Below are 17,154 nucleotides of genomic sequence, written 5' to 3'. Positions count from 1 at the left end.
TTCATATTGGAGAATACTAGTACTCCAGCTATTTCTGCTACAGGTTTGGTTTTTTGGTGGTGGTTTGTTTTGTTGTTTTTTGTTTGGTTTTTTTTCTTTTTGACAGGCAAAACCAAACGAGCACAAGTGAAATAACACAGCAGTAATACAGATGGACAACAAAACCCAATGCTTGGCTAGCTTAGCTCTCCATAAGAAGGCAACACGAATGACTGATACCACTACCAAATGATACAGGCAACAAAACCATGCCCAGATTCTTATCCTTCAAGGAAAAAGGGCTGCAAACGCAGCGTGCTCTGCAGGCTCTGTCTCTGTATTTGCTCGTTCTTCAGCAGCTCTTCGTTATGGATGGGTGGGACTTTTTTTACACCTTAAATGCTATTCCCAGAGAAACTGAACTGACTTCTCATTTTCACTGCATAAATTCATCTGGTTGGAAGAAAATACCCCGCCCTATTCTGCTGGCCTCCAAATTGCAGCTGGCAGACTCGGGACATAGAGCAGTCCTGGGGAAGAAACACAACTGTTTACTTTGTTTGTCTGTCCCTCCTCTTGTCCCCTCGTCCTCTTCTCCATCCCCCACGGCACATGTGAACTGATCTCCCTACCATCTCCCGACAGGAGCTGATTTGTGCAGGTTCACCAGGCACCGGAGCTCTGCACTGCAGAGCTCTGCAGACAGATTTGGGCACAGTACCCAAGCATCAAGAAAGGAAAGTCAAATCAGGTCAGGAGAGCATCATCCATGCTGGGAGCCCTTCCAAGCAAACACCCAGAGAGCTGCTGCATTAGGAGCGGACAGGCCCCAAATCCAAATTTTGGAACAACTCCACCCAGTTTAATTCCTTGCTCATGCATTCTGCAAGCATTAGTTCTGAGTGGGCTGGTGTTTTAACAGCTCCCCTACTTGAAGCATCACGGACAAAACAAGGTTTAAGCAGAACTCTTCAGGGTACAGATCACCACCTCCCATGCGTACGCACTGCTCGACCCAGCCGGTGGCCCCGGGGCCATCATCAGCCAGTCTCCAGGTGGAGAGACAGCCTGGACCCAGCAGGATCCCATCTAGGAGCAGCGTGAAGAATGAAATGGTTGAGCTGCTACAAAGAACATACAACCTCACAGCAATTCGCCAGAGCAACAAGTGTTTTACCAGTCCTTTCCATAAAAAGAAGGATCCTGGGATTATTAGCCAGTGAGTAAGGGCATGCAACCAAAGCAACTTACGTTCACAACTATTTTATCTAGGGAATAAAATAATATGACATAGAAAGTAGATATTTTAACTTGCATTGTACTACACACTCACAAGGATGCCAAACAAAGTTCGACGAGCCAGCACATAGGTGTTTTCCACTTTCGTGTGCTCGACTTTCCACCTCTATAAAATACCTGTGTGAAATTATGCATTGGAAAGAGCTTCTGATAAACTCCCATGGAGCAGAAATGCATAAATGACAGGCAGCATAGTGACAGGGAAAAAAAAAAATACCACCAGGTCTGTGCTCACCTGTAAGATTTACTTTCAACTCTTTGTTTCAGAAAGCTCACCGGAGTGACCCGCAGAAGGAGACTCCCCTACAGGCAGAAGAACATCGATGTGGAGTGGCAGGAGGTTTTAATGCATCTTGCTTTATACGTTCCTGTCTTCAAGTTGCGTAAAATGTTGGCAGATTTCAGGTTTGGTATTTGAAATTTTCCCTGCCCAGTCTGACTCCAGTTTTTCATTTGGGAACAAGTGGCTCCTATTTCCATAAACAATATTAGTAAAACTCCCCCCTCCCCCCCCCCCCCAATCTATTTTTGCATAACTAAAACCAGCTTGATTTGGGAGAAGAAATCATTTTAGGCACAAAGAGGCCCTGGCATCAGTAAAGTGCCTTTCCACCTTGCCTGTGAGAACGGGTTGTACTTCAAAGCTACTGGCAACACAACTTTTCAGCTTGCTGTCCTACGCTGGGAACACCACCCAACATCACCTCAGAACAGCTTTCCTTAATTTTCAACTTAAATAGTGGTTGCGATTATTTTGGAAGAAGGGGCCTTTCTATTAAGGACACCTTAACCATCAAGAGAAATGGAGAAGAGCGTCCCTTGTGAGAGGGACCAGAGATTGGTGGGACCTTTCTTGTGCAGCAGAACATTAGCATCAAGTCTTCCCTGCTCAGTATGTTCTCATGCATTAACAGAAAAAAATATCATCCATTCTACACAAATTCCTTTGCTGAAGCCAGCAGAAAAACGTCTGTGGAATTAAGGCAGATGAGAGCCTTCCCTCGCTTGGGCTTATCCCAACACCACACACACTAAAGAGAGAAACAGAGCTAAGGAAAGATTAAATACTTCCTCGCTATCTCCTGTTGCTGTCCAAGCAACAGGACCCAGCACTTGAGAGCATCCCTTGGTATTCTTTCTATTCAGAAAGCTCTCATTGGAGCACAAAGCCGCCCCGAAGGCAGATGCTTTCGCAGTCTCTGGTGTTTTGTATGTGCCATGAGGACACCGGGCATGTGACTTGTGTGTTAAAAGTTTCTGGCTCACCAGTCGAAGTTCAGATTCTTTCCCTGCAAAACACACTGCATGATCTCATCTGCAAGCAATCAGTCTGAGAAATCAGCTTGTTAAAGGAAGCTTCTAGGAAAGGAGAGACATCTCTGGACAATTTGGGGGCCCATATAATTTTAACCAGTTTGTTAAACCCCAGCTGCTCTTCTCCCCATTGGGGTCACACAACCAAGAAACCACTTCTCCTCCCACACAACTCCAGACAGCAGGACAGTTTGCCAACACCTAACTGGAGCATCACGTTTTCGTTCTCCACAGCCCAAAAGCACTCACATTTTCATGCAAACTCATTTTAAGCAGGCGCTGGAAGAGTGCAAGAACACACTCAGAGCTGCAAGTTGAGTAGCATCCAGAAAAGCAGTCCATTAAACATGCAACGGTGGTGACCTGAATGTGTAAGACAGAATATTTTCTTCAATAAGTATTTCAGCATTTCCCCACAATTATCACGTGGACCCTAGACAAGCACCCAAAGAGAGGAATAACCGGGACAGTGGGAGCTCTGAAAAGGAGCAAGGGAACAAACAAAAAGCCAGCTTTACCCTGAGATTGCTTAAAGTGATGTAACAGAATTTTACCTAAATTCCTGGTGATGCTGCAGGAGCATCCAGAAGCCCTACCCCCCTCCCCATGCTACATCCCCACAAGGCAACATCTCCTCCTTCCCGGTGAAAACCTTGGGGAAGCACGAGCGCTGCAAAGAGCGTAGGAAATGAAGTGCAGCGTTTGACTCCCAGGTTACACAATCAGTTCGTCTTTGCAGGGCCCGCTGCACCTTGTTTCTTTAAAAGGAACACTGCCGTGAGTAGAACAAGCAGCATGACTCTTATGCCCACAAACTCAGGCGCATCTGCATCCCCTGAGCTTTCAGAAGGACGACCGCTCTTGCACCCCAAAGGGGAGCCAGGGAAGATCGGATCACAATCCTGCCTTTCTTTGTTTTCTTCCATGAAAGCTGTCACATCATGCATTAGCTGCTCTCAACAGCATCTCCCAGGCAACCCTTTCTTAGCTGCTGCTAGTTGGTCATTCAAGTAATTTGAAAGACTCTCCTTAAAATCCTTGCATAGAAATTGCTGTTCAGTGTTCAACGCAGCATACAGAAGGGAGGAAAAAAAAGGAAAAAAAAAAAAAAGCTAGCCTGTCTCTAACAAAAGAGATCAGGAGGACTGAACCCTTGGCTCTTCCCAGCCATGGATTATTCCCAGTGAAGTGATTATTCACCACTTCCAGCACCTATGTTCAGTTCAACTTGAAAAAGTAACTGTTACAAAACAAACAGAAGGAAGCAGAGATCAGAGTGGAAAGGCAACACACATTTATTACCATGAGAGCAGAGGGTCAAGTTAGCGGCACTGGGTTCTCCCTCAATTTGTCTCTTTACTAAAGCTACGTGTTACTTTTTAAAATTACCTACACCTCAACTTCTAGTTCTTGAAACCATTATGCAAATCGCCATGAAGGACTTTGCCCTGTACAATGCAGGACGATAGAGCCATGGTGAAACTCTTTTGGTCAACAGTGGCACCTTCTACCTCCAAATGCGACTCTCAACCTCACAGCAATTTGAAATCCTGCCCTAAAGAAGCTTTTTGCTCTCTGTGTCTTTAAGAAACACATAGCTCTGACTGCAAACATTCAGGCTAAACAAAATGTTATGAGAAAAAAGTCTCCTTCAAGCTTTTTACTCCCTAGCCAAGTTCCTAATTTTACAAGATTAAGTGCAGACACCCCCCCAAACATATGTCAGCTACTAAAATCAAGGTACAGGACAACCGCCGCCGAATCCCTGGGAAACCACATCTCAGAAAATGCAAAGCATAAAGGGGGGGTGCAATATTGAAGGGCTCAGCTGCTGCCTCCTATGGTGCAGCTTCTCAACCAAATCATGAAGGGGAAGAAGAAAAAGGAGACTTTCCGGCTCAAGTTCCAACTCCTTTTAAAAAATCAGTTTATAACCACTAAAATAAACACAGTAAGAACAACTGTGCAGTAACTGGGAACCTGCAAAAACAGCTGCAGTTTAAGAGCAGCTCAGGCAATGTCTGGCAAACACCAGCAGATAAAAACAGCCCAAGGGGACGTCAAGATCCATGGGCTCATAGAGAAATTGCCTAAAGTTGATCCAGCCAGGGTGTGCCAGGCAGAAGCAGCTATTTTATGCTGTTTACCTCTGCGGTGGGCATTTGCTCCCTGTTAGATCTCCCTCTTTCCCAAATTATTCTCTCCTCCCAGATGCCCAGGCCTCCCCCATGCCCCTAACTGCGCCATGCTGTCTCAGCCCAGCCGACAGCATCCCGGTGGGCCTGGCTTGCCACGGGGGCAGTTTCCAAGCGCAGCTTCGCTGCTTCCCGAGCGCATCACCTGGGTGGGCACGCTGCCCTCCGCACCCGTCTCCCATCAGCAGGGGCTCTAGGCTATTACTGTTACCCAAAAGCCTTCTCATGGGACACTGCTGGTCCCTCCAGGGCACGGACCCTCACTGCAGCCAGACTCCCCAGGACAGAGCCACCTCGAAGGGAAGGGCAGGAAACCTGGAACAAGCAGAGCGCTCCAAGACACTGGTTCTTGAACGTTTCATTTATTTTGAAGTCCCTCTAGGACATCTTCAGGACAACAGCAACCACATCAGACGGTGCAGAACTGCAGCAGCAAGTAGCATCTCTAAAGAAAAATCACCCAGTCCTGCTGCCATTTCACCTTCGGACTCCAGCCAAGGGAACTCCCCAGCATTTGGACGTTCAGGAGACTTTCTGACACTTTCTCCTCAATGACTATTTAGAACTGGAAGATCTAAATCTCCACTCAATGTTAGCTGCCTCAAGCCTCAGTAGGCAGCCACATGCTTGAACATCCTCCTTCGCTGCAAAGTTGACAGTTTTCAATTATACCCAGTTCTAGTTGTTCTTGGCTCTCCCTCCCTCACCACAGACCTGTGCTCCCCACGGCCAGGCTTGTCACTGTGCACAAAAACCAAATTCAGGAAAGATGCAACAAATAAAGTCTTCCCAGACAGTGAATTGAATGAAAAAGCTGAAGGCTCCTGGGACAGGCAAGGAGCCGGCTCTGGGGGAGGAGGCAGCTCACCTGGGCAATTCCCAGGGGAGGAACGGGACAGAGAGCCTCAGGGTCTCACACCGCCAGCTCCTGAAAGTTTAAGATGCTGCAACTTTCAAACTGTAGCCTACGACCATCAGAAGGGCACAGATCATTTGCTAGCAGCAAAAGAAAGCTCACGCACCCTGACATCTGCCCAGGAGACAAGCACACACCAGGGTAATAGGTTTCAGTCCTCTTAAAATACAATTACTTTCCTGAATTATACACCAGAGGCCAGAACCCACAGGCTGAGCAAGCCACGAGCGGCATGGCAGCTAATTCACAAAGAGCTACTCTTGATTTCGACAGCCCACATTACCCAGACAATCAGACTAAACGCACATCGGAGCCTTTCTAATTTTACGGTCCACAGAGAGAAGGCAGGAACGGCCGATGGAAGAGCAGCAAGGCCTCCCTGCCCACACACACCGCTACTTCTGGCTCCACAACTAGAGAATCGCTGCTACGTTTTTTTTAAAAGAACTGTGTTGTTTTTTTTTTTTTTTTGCAATGGAGTCAGTTGAAGAGAAAAAAGAAGAGCTTGGCATTTTAAACTGAAGTGTTTCAAAATGTTGGTTTATTTTTCAACCTCAAAAGAAGAGAAATGTAAGTGAAACAAAATCTCAGTCACTCCCTCGTAACATTTTTCCCTTTCTGCCTCCGACAAAGCAAAGCACCCGGAGCTCCACTTTATCACCTTTTTCTTTTTTTTCCTCTTCCCCTTTGGCTTAAAAGATCCCACTAGAGAACTGGACATGAAATAGTCACAGATTCTCATATTTTATCTCCCCCCGCCCCCCCCCGCCAATTAAAGAACATTTTGAAGCCAGACCAGCCAAAGAAACACCCAGCGCAAAGAGGAAGAACGGGAAAAGCATCAGCAAACAAAAAAACCCAAAATACTGAGTATCAACCAGAAAAAGCCAAAATAAAAGTTTAAAAGCAAAGTATTCCCACAGAGGGAAAACTTCAGAAAAAAGTTTCTCCACAAAAGAAAAAAATGGGAAGCTCTTTCTTTCATAAAGGGAAAAAACCCCAAGCGAATGAAACCAGCAGCCAGCACGAGTGCCTGACTCCCAAGCCTGCGAGGAAAAACAGGATCTCAGGACCCGAGCATAACTAACACTGTCGTTCCACACCACAGCAGCAGAGTTTACTCCCTCCTGCCTGCTTATTCCTACCTCGCCAGCCGCAAGAGCTGCTGGTAGGGCCACAAAGAGCCTGCCCAAAAGCCGATCCAGCTGCAGGAAAGAAAAAAGACCAACAAAAAGGCCCGGTAGGTTCGCAGCTGGCCGCGGCCCCTGCGCTGGGTCGGTGCTTGGCCGCAAGGACGGTGGTGCCAGCAGGCCAGAGGAGCCAGGCAGCGGGCAGGGATAACCCGCACGGCGCGGAGAGGCAAAACCCAGCCTCACCTTCTGCCTGCGGAGAAGCTGGAGCGGGAACGGTGCTGGAGCCTGCTCCTGGCGATGGCAGGCAAAAAGGCCTAACAAAGAAAGTAAACCCCATAAGCGCTGCTGGCAGCGTTAATTACAAAGGTCTCTCGCTGCATGTTACTGCCTTGTAACACCCAGCTGCCCAGAGCAGCGTTTCAACAAGCCACGGGCTCTCGCACACACGAGTGAGCGAACCCAGGTGCTGAAACTCGCGGCGATAAGCGCAGCCAAGCACAGAACAGGGAGCCCCGGTTTGGTGGGGACTCCTCAACCCTGTCCCGCCTTCACCGAGCGGCCCCTGCCCCCCGCGGGCTGCAGCAGCCGGGGGCCGGCCCGGCCCCAGGGGCGAGCGACGCCTGGGCCCCGGGGACCCCGCTGAGCCCGGGGGCGCCGGTCCCCAGCGCCCGCGGGAGGCCGCAAGCCCCGCGGGGTTTCACCGAAAGGCGCCCGGGAGCGGCCCCCAGCCCCTCCCGCACCTGCGCCCGCCCGCGGCGGTCCCAGCACAGGGCACAACCGCGGCAGCCCCCGCCGCCCCCAGCTCCGCCGCGCCGCCGGCCGGGCCCGCGGGCACCCGGCGGGGCGGGGCCGCCGCCCCGGGCAGCGCCTCCCCCGGTGGCGGCGGCGGCGGGCGGGGTGGGGCCGAGCGAGCGGCCGCGCTTACCTGAGAGACCGAGCGGCAGCAGCGGGCGCGGGCGGGCGGGCGCGCTGCATCACGGCCCCCTTCCGGCCGCCGGGGCGGGCGAAGGCGGGGGCGGCCGCGGCTTCGCCGCTCTTAAAGCGACAGCTCGCCGGGGCGGCGGGGCCGGGGATGGCGGGGCGCGGTTCGCCCGGCCGCGCTGTGGGGAGGAGGCGGCCGCCGCCGCCGCCGCCGCCGCCGCCGCCGGGTGGCGTCGCTATGGCAACGCGGCGCCGAGGGCGGGAGCCGCGACTCTGCCGGCGCCGGGCAGCGGCCGCCCGTGTCCCCGTGTGCCTCAGGGCCCCACCATGTCCCTGTGTGCCCAGGGCTGAGTCATGTCCCAGTGTCCCACAGGTACCTCCAGGCTGAGCCGTGTCCCTGTGTGCCTCACCCTCCTAACGTGTCCCCGTGTCCCCCATGCGCCTCAGAGCTGTGCCCCCATGTCCCCGTGTGCCTCAGGGCTGGGCCATGTCCCTGTGTGCCCTGGGCTTGAGTCATGTCCCAGTGCCCCCCAGGTGCCTCTGGGCTGAGCCGTGTCCCCGTGTGCCACAGGGCCCCACCATGTTCCCAGGTGACCCCACATGCCTCAGGGCCGTGCCGTGTCCCCTGGTGTACCTCATGGCCCTGCCACGTTCCCAGGTTACCTCATGTACCTCAGGGCCCTGCCATGTCCCCCTGTTCCCCCATGTACCTCAGGCTGCCGCCATGTTCCTGGGCCACCACTGTGCATCCCATGCTCCCCAGTCACTCCCACCTACCCCAGGTCCCCACCATGTCTGCTAGGGTCCCATCACCGCCCTGGTGCCAGCGGTTCCCTCCCCGCCACCCCTGGCACCCTCCCAGAGCCGGTGCCCATGCTGTGTGGCCACGATGGCACTTGGCATTGTTGGGCCACCAGCTGGTGTGTGGCCTCTGAGGACGCACAGAGGCTCCGTTACACTGGCCTCTCCCACACATGCCTCTCTTTAACAAACTTGACGTCATTTCAGCTACTTTTTACGACTGTGTCAATGAAGATGGGCCCTTCCCTGGGGCTGTCCAGACACATGGCCACAAACAAGCCAAAGAAAGCAAGGCGAGCGGGAAACTCTCCGGAGCAGGAGAAAGGAAAGGAAGGAAAACACTGGTTAAGAGGGAAAGGGTGTGCTCAGAGGAGATTTTCAATACACCAGGTGAAAACATAGCCAACAACATTAGACTAGCGACCGGCTAGACGGAGCTCTGGGTGTAAAGTAGATGGACTTTTTGAAGATATTGCTTAAGAGGAAATAACGGTGAAGAACATTGCTTTGCCCCAGGAAGCAGAAATGCTGGGTGTTAGGGTAATCCTGTGGTCCTTGTAATCAAACCTTCTGTCTCCCATAAAGAATTTTCACTTATTTTTTGCTGTGTGAGTGAACATAAACCAGTTTTCAATTTCATGGCTTTGAGCTCTGTTGAGTGGCTCTCTAATGCTGCGAGGCAAGGAGAGGTACAGACCTGGGTATGTCTTCACTAGATTGCTCATTGATTTATTGATTTCTTATAATTTCCCCCAACTTTTGTCTTCTTTTGTGTAACTCTTATTTACAGTAGTCTTTTTCAGGCTCTCCTTTTTGAGACATCCAAATTGTGCAATGGAGTAGTGCAGCACGTAATATCTAGGTGAGGCAGAGCAATGAAAAACTATTTTAATATTTTCTCCATTACGCTCCTGAGACACCATCAGTCCAAGTTTGAGTGAGCCAGGGGGTGAATAATGGGCCTAATGAAAGCAGCTGTGTTTATAATTCCCATGGCACGCCTCCGCAGGGAGCAGCATCGGTGCCTCTTGTGTCACAGCGAGGGGAAGTGGTGCTGGCTCCTACATTTGGTGGAGAGTCGAAAAGCTGCCGCAGAACAAAAAAGTTGAAAAGCTAGCTTTTCTTTTCAGAGAAAGCTAGTCGAAAGCTAGCTTTCTCTGCTAGTGAGGTTATGAACAGCCTTCTCACAGCTCCCTTGGAAAAAAGATTGAGCAGCTCTGTGTCCGCTCTGGGTGGGCATGGGGATGGGGGTCAGGTGTTCACGTTGTAGGATCAGGGAAATAGGGCAAGAGGTTCCCCTTTAGGAGCATCTTTGGAGTGCTGCACCTCACAGTGTGCCTGGTCCCGTAGGACACATCTATAGCACTAAATTAAGCAGCTCCTGGGGACACTGCTGGGTACAGGAACGTGATCATGTGTAACGACAAACTGCCAGAACAGTCCCTGGCCTGGGTTCGGGGCAGTGCATCTGTCACGCTCCCCAGGGACCGGTCCCAGACAGGGAACACAGTGGGAATGTCCCAGGGGCTGCTCCCAGTACACATCTGGATGCTGTTTGCCAAGAGATTTTACCACATGGATGTGTCCCGGAGGAAAGGACTCTGTGCCCAGCAGCAGGGCTGGGGCACCCTGGGGCAGCAGGAAGGGTGGGCTCAGACAGCCCAAGGAGACTTGGATAAGGAAAGAGGTTGGAGGGAGGAGTGGTATGAGGGAAGAAGGGACTGGGGCTGTAGCATGGACCTGGAAGGCTCCGGAGCGGGCAGAGCAGGGAACTGGGAGCTCTGGGAGAGGAAGGAGTGAGACACAGGCTCTGGCCCAGGGACTTCAGGTGAGAATGGAAGCCTCTGGGGCAATAGAGCTGGGGTGCGAGGGGCTCCCCCCGCAGACAAGGCAGCTGCTAGCAGGAGCCACAAGCCCTGTGCGGGGCTGGAAATGCAAGTGCAGGACTGCGTCCTGGCATGTCCCAGCTACAGAGCCTGTCTGGATACGCTGCTCTGCTGACTGCGGCGTAGTGCAGACACATTATCGCTCCGGGGCACCACCGGGCTCCCAAAGCCGTCCTGCCAGGCTGCCTCGTCCCCTGTGAGCTCAGCTGGAGCTGGTGCACGTACCTCTACACTGCCCTGGTGATGCACAGGCCTGGGAGTAGCTGCAACAGGGCTGGGCAAGGGGCGGCTGTGCAACAGCACTCGCAGCACCATGCTGTGGAGCCGGGACGTGCGCTCCTCGCACTGTCCTTCACTCCTGTCCTCGGCCGGAGCTGGTCCTGTCCATCTTACATCGTGCCAGAAGCACATGTTGCAGCAAACAGAAATGTAACAGATAGGAGTAGGGGCTGACCATAATGTGAAACGCTAGACTTCCTGCAACAGACTGATTGTAAAGGCCCTTTTTGTATTTAGCTCATTCGAGCCACCAGGTCTGACATGAATTTTCAGTGGTTGCATTGGTTCAGGCTGTCAATGTCGGGCTTCGATGTTGGCTGATGGTGGCCTCTGTTACATCTGCATTACCACATATCTCAGCTCGCTGTCCCATGCCGTATAGCACAATAAAACTTCTCACCTGTAAGACTCGGTGATTTTTTTTTTATATTGAAGATATCTCTGTATACATTTTGCTGGGTTGTGCCCCAGCACGCTGGTTTGTTTTGATAGATTCTGTTTTCCCACCCCATCAGCTCTCTGGAAGGTATTGACAGCATCCTCAGCGATTTCTTGTGTACGCGCCTTTGCGGTTTCATGTTTGGGTGTCTGAGCCGCTGCAGGCCCCTGCCTTCTGGGTCCTGCTCAGATCCTGTCTCTGCTGCCCTCTCGTGATGCCTTTGGGTATGCTGGGCTTTGGGGATGTCCTTGCTCACCAAGTTTACCATCAACTCTGAAAGATTTCGACACCAACACCACTATTGAAAGATCTTTTTATTTTCAACGATCTTTACAATTCCAAATGCTACAAAACTCCCCATTCGGTTATTCCTTGTGGTTGCATGTCTTCCCCTGCCTACACAAGGGATGTGGCACCCCTCTGAAGGGCTCATCCTGGGCCACCCCTCACAGAAGTCATGTCCCAGCTGCTCCTTACTCCAGACAGTTCCCTGGCTGCACACAGACAGGTTGCTCTTTTTTTTTTTCAGTAGAAATTAAGCAGCTAAATTCTGTTAGTGATTCAGCTTTTTCAGCTACATTTTTTTTTGAGATAAGCAGGTCTCTTTGTAATTGCCGTGGGCTGCAGCTCCCTGCTCTTCTCTGTTTTGGCCTGCAGTGCTGCACTTGGCTTTTCCACACCTCTGCTGCAATCACCGCGTGTGCGATCCAGCTTCCTTCTATCCCTGGGTCACGTGCAGCTGCTTTAGGTCATTACGAAACATTTGAGTTCTGCTCTTATCAGGGCCTGAGGAACTAATTGCTGTTGCCATGAAAAGACCTGCTTTCTGAGACGTGTGGCTCAGTGAACAGCTATGTGAGACACACCAGCCGTCTGTCATCACGTGGCATGGAAAAGATCTGAATTAAGTCCCAGGCAAGTGTAAGAGGTTGGCCAAGGAGCTGGTGAAATCTCCATGCTTGGAGATTTTAAAAGTTGGGCTGAACACAGCCCTGAGCAACGCGGCAAAAGTTTGAAGTTGTTCTGCAGAATGGAAGGTGGGACTGGAGACCTGAAGGGCAAAGCTGGGGGCTGCAAAGGCATAGCGTGGCCTTTTGGGACTGACCTTCATCATCAGGAGCCCTGATACATGAGACACCTGAGTCCAGAGCATGGGCATGGCTTGGAGAAGGTTTTCCAGGTGGCCTTTCCCCAGGCAGGCTCTTCCCAGGGTGCTGGGCTGGGGAAATCCCAGGCAGACTTACTCAGACTTTCCTCAGGATGCCGAAATTAGGGCAGCTGAATCCCAGCCTCAGGGCCTGGCTGATAAATCAGCCCAGGAAATTCAATAAGCTCAAAAGATCCTCCACTGAAAATCCCGGACTCTGCGTTTCCAGCAAGGAGCCATGAGTGGCTCTTTGCAATAAGCCTCATGGCTGGACAAGGAGCAGAAGCAGGTCCTGAGCCAGATTTCTTTACTCCTAACTCATGCAGCCTGCTCGTGTCTGGGAGGCAGCAGCCCTGCTCCGAGCTGCACCTTGCTATGTAGCCCCCAGACACCATCACATTCACTCTGTTCAAAAAACCTACAAGCATACTGCTCTGGACCAGTGGCCAATCCCATATTTCATGCACAGAACCAGAAAGCGCTGCTAAACTCCCAGTAACCCCCCAATAAACATAGAAATGGTAGAAGTGTTGGTTAGAAGGGATCACTGGTGATCTCTAGTCAACCTCCCCTGTGACCAACCCTCTTTCCCAGCATGTCCCGTGGTTTTCTTTAGGGACTTCCCAGTGTTCTCCCAAGAAGATACCTTATCCTGGTCCTGTGGTTCATGTTGTGCCCCATCTCCCCAGCCGGAGCCATAGCGGCTGACCCAGGTCTGTGAACCCTCTCCCCATGCTGGGCACCAGCATGTCGGTGCCTGGGTCCTGCTGCGGCTCTGACCCCACTATTCTTGCTGGTTGGACAGTTTTATTTCCCCAGGATGGTCAGCACTTTTCAGCATGCAGCAGAGCAGCAAACCTTAATTTTAAAATCTCAGATGAAATACGTTGTGAAAGTCTGATCTTAGCAGTTTTATTCCTACAGTGTTACAGAGGGAGAAAAGCACACAGGGTCTTTGCACTCTCATCGCTTCGAGAGCTGAGCAACCTTCCAGTAATTTGTGAGAACTGACAGTAAATAACAACATGCAAACGGAGGCACTGAAAAAAGTTATGCAACAGTGACAGATAGGTTAGCACAGTACAAACCCGACCCAGGAGTGTAAATCTAATTCCTGCAGCCTTTTGTTACAGCTCTTGGAAACCCCGATCTCTAATCACAGTCACAAACGAATCAGCAGTAAAAACTGCACAGCTCTTGCTGCAGCCCTGGCCTTTCTTCGATGCTTCTTCTGGCCACCACTGGCCCCGTGTCACCATCCAGAGTCCTCGTGTCCCCTTGAAGGGGTGCAGGAGTTCACAGGCCACCTCTGCTGCCGACGGTGCTCCAGCAGCTGATGTCCAAGAGCAGGAATAGGAAAACAGCTTCTCACACACAGTTTACTGCTCTGCACGGGAGAAACTGGTCAAGCATTGCCTGCAGAAGGCGTGCGGATGTCTCCTGGCTTGTCGTGGCACATCTGCTGTGGTTTGCCTGAGAGGCTGGTGCCCATAAGCTGATGAGAAAATAATTGCCGGGGCCTCTGAAATAGCTCCGTCTTCTCTGGAGCCGTTCCCTGCAGCCCCGAGCCGCGCAGCCGTCAGTGATGCTGGTGCACAGAGCGGCTGCTCTCTAAGGCTTTTTCCCCCAGCCAGTCTCTCTTGCTCAGGATCCTCAGTTAAGACCTGCATGAGGATGATGCCAGCAAAGAAGAGCAGCCACCGCTTGACTAGGTCTTTCTCCTGACGTGGCAAATATTTTCTCACCTGGGCTGGGTACAGCACCTTCCTGGCTTTCCTGCTTCGCTTTGTTGGAAGGCCTGGAGGTCTCCCGACAGTTCGGACAGCAAACATCGGCCTGGGCAGACTTTCTGAATTGTTTTTCAGCAGATCTGTGCTGGAGAAAATATTTTCTCTGGTATAAGACAGCATGTCCTTAGCAGCCTGCTGGGGTAGCTCTGAAAGCTGGGAGAACTCTATGGAAATATCTCTTTGCTCAAAGATGGTTTTAATTCAAAAAGCAGACTGATGAAATAATATTAAGAAATATTACTAATAACAACAGCACTTTTATTCATTCTCATTAAAGCAAAAAATGCAGAACCCCAGAGCTGAACTCTTGGAGTGATTTATGCGTCTTTCTGGGAAGCTCTTCTTTGATTTCTCTCCCTACTCCTACCTGTGCTATAAATACTTGCTTTGATGAGTGAAGCTGTGATGGGAGGAGCGTGGCTGACTCACAACCGCTCTGGAATGTCTCTACCCCCAGCACCACGGATCTGCCCACTCACTGCTAACAGGAGTGTAAGAGCACGCTCCAAATTTTCTCCTCCCCGGGTCTGTTCTCCTTTATTACAGCTGTCTATCACAAGACTTTGCCTCAAGACATTTCGGTGTTTTTGAGAGTGTATCCTTCACCAAAATTCACCTATCTATCTGCTATAAAGAACAGAAACGGAGTCTGAGGACAGGCATGCTCTCATCGTCCTCCCCTGCCTTCCCAACCCATCTGCCGGTATCTCTGGCCTTGAGCTGGAGGGATGGAGGTGGGAGACCCCAGTTTCTGTTACGACCCTGTGCAATCACAGCACTATGCCCCAGAAAATGAGCAACCTCAGCACTTGCACTGGCAAGCTCAATCTCAGATATGCCCAGAAAAGGAAAAAACCAAGACTCACATTCAGATTCTTTGCTCCTTATGATGACTAAACAGAGCCTGAAAGGGCTGAGTGCCCACAAACCTGCTGGAGAGGTCTCCAGCTCTCCCTGGGATCTTTGTCATGAAGTTAGAAGAGTTAGCTGCAAACTTCATGTATGTTTGTCACCGTGGGGCACCTGACACTTGCAATGAGCAGGTGGGAATGAGAGATGAATTCCTGCAAAATGTCTTTGACAACCAGCTCTGGATGGCTAATATAAAATCAAATATAAGTCCAAAGACTTCTCAGGCAGCCTTTAGACACCACAAAGCAGCAGCAAAGGGCAAAAAATCAAATTTTAAAACTATTCTTTGACATCTCTTGCCCTTTGGGCTGCCTAACATTGCTTGCTTTCTGCTTCTTGGAAGAACAAAATGGTGTTGGCTTTAAGTCACAAGGCATCAAACTTCTGTGCTTTGTGCACTGTAAATCACCATCACGTCACCGCTGTCCTGATGTGAACGCTCCCGGGCATCAGGCTTATTCCTCCAGAAACTAAGTCTTGGGCAGAAACAAAATGTAGCTGCTTAACACAGTGGCTACAATACATGGAGTCCCATTTCTAGGTCTGTGCCACCCAGCACCTCCAAGGTGATGGGTCATTAATTCTATGTGCCAACACTGCTTGTTGGTTTTGCAGTCGTCCCTAATCCCCATTTAAACCAAGTGCTGGAGGCAGTGGCTCACCTCAAGACACTCGTTGCTGAAAAACACCTGCCTCGGGGCAGCCTCCTACGCTGCCCAGATGAGTACTTAAACCTGAGACTCAGATGGGGCATAAAGAGGGAATTTTGGTGATCTTTCATCATCTTTTTCCCCGCCTACAAGGCAAAGTCCAGAGGGCTAGGAGACAAACTGCCATTTCCAAAATCACCTAATCATTGGCAACTCATGGCAAGGCAACTCCTAAGATGTAAGGAACCAGCTCAAGCAGCATCCTTAGTCACCATCTCTCATGGAAGCTGGTCAGAGAGGGGTAAAATGGCTTGTCCTTAACTCCGATGGCTATAGCGGTGCTCAGTGGCAGCGTCCTGGCTTCGCTCCCTGCCAGGCATCTGCCTCGCACCACTGGTGCAATATATCATCAGACAGCACCTAAATCACATAAGTGGCTTAGAAGAAGCATGCAATAAGAAACTAATTCATGTGGATTGCTGCTGCTTTGCTCTGTGGTGTCTGAGCCCTCGGACGCCCCCCCAGTCCCAGCACGCGAATGAGTCAGGCTGGGACCAGTAACAAATCCTCCCACTCCCAGGCCATGGGTTTCAGCCCGGCTCAGCTCAGTTCGGAGTGGAAAGTGCCACAGGCAGCTGCCCAAACTGGACACCAAATACACCTGGTTATTGAGTGAACACTCAACGTTAAAGGCCAAAAATCCAATATTCAGTATTACATTCAACCGTCCCATTTATTTCAGCCAGGATCATATCCAAGGAGACAGATTAATTTAGTTTCTTCCAGCTGTCCCATCATATGAGCTGTGTTTACCTCGGTGCAGTTAACGGGCAGCTCCCGGTGGACAGGAACGCAGCCTGTCCAGGAGTTGACTCCAGCTCTGGTGCCAACGGCATCACCTTGTGTTAATCACGTAGAGGTTTCTCAGTGAAGTTCCACATCTTGCACCTCTCATGCACCTAATCCACCTCACTAGCATTGTCCAGCACCCAGCTGTAGAGCGGCAAGTAATAACCCAGCCTCAAAATGAGCCCCAGGAAGAGGGGGCTCTACCTGTAGGGACAAATCCTGTTCTTATTGGCAATCATCATTTCCCATTAGCTTATTGTCATGTGAGTATTACACAGGGATATATTTATAACTCCCAGGTGAGCTTGTCCAAGCAGGTCACTGGATCCTCCTCAAGTGAGAAGAACTAAGATGAATCAGCACTGCAAGAAGCAGATCTTCTGCCCACCAGGTGCAAGGAGAAGAAAGACAATTTCTGTTGAGCTGGATCCAAAGAATCGAATTTCATCAGCCCCCTCTAACCCAGAGACTTCAGTGTGTTATACCAGTGGATCCCCAAAGCCAAAAACTGAGCCTTGGATGCATCAGGAGCAGCATTCAGAGGTGGAGGTGCTGGATCTTTAGCATAAAGGTGCAACCTGAAAGGCCTTGGCATGAGTCATGGGGGTAACAGAACCAGCACGGAGTGGCTTTGCAGCTGAAGA

At 51.0% G+C, this 17,154-nt stretch overlaps 1 protein-coding gene across 3 annotated transcripts in view; it reads right to left on the bottom strand.

The window, feature by feature from the left end:
* LOC104022261 (discoidin domain-containing receptor 2) overlaps positions 1–7,887 on the bottom strand; it is a 61,050-nt gene extending 53,163 nt beyond the window's left edge. The window contains exons 1-2 of one of the 3 annotated variants that reach the window (XM_087753199.1): positions 7,762–7,831; positions 7,080–7,150 (exon numbers count right to left, since the gene is read on the bottom strand). The gene's annotated coding sequence lies outside the window, so the exon portion shown is untranslated. Of the gene's footprint in view, positions 1–7,079; positions 7,151–7,761 lie in introns of all 3 variants that reach the window. The other 2 variants (XM_087753198.1, XM_087753204.1) reach the window with 2 other exon arrangements.
* Positions 7,888–17,154: the final 9,267 nt, after the last annotated feature.

Source organism: Nipponia nippon, unplaced genomic scaffold (assembly GCF_047370975.1).
Source record: "Nipponia nippon isolate SJK-2023a ecotype South Korea unplaced genomic scaffold, ASM4737097v1 scaffold_16, whole genome shotgun sequence".
Classification (NCBI taxonomy): Eukaryota; Metazoa; Chordata; class Aves; order Pelecaniformes; family Threskiornithidae; genus Nipponia; species Nipponia nippon.
This window is presented reverse-complemented; position numbering and strand designations above follow the sequence as displayed.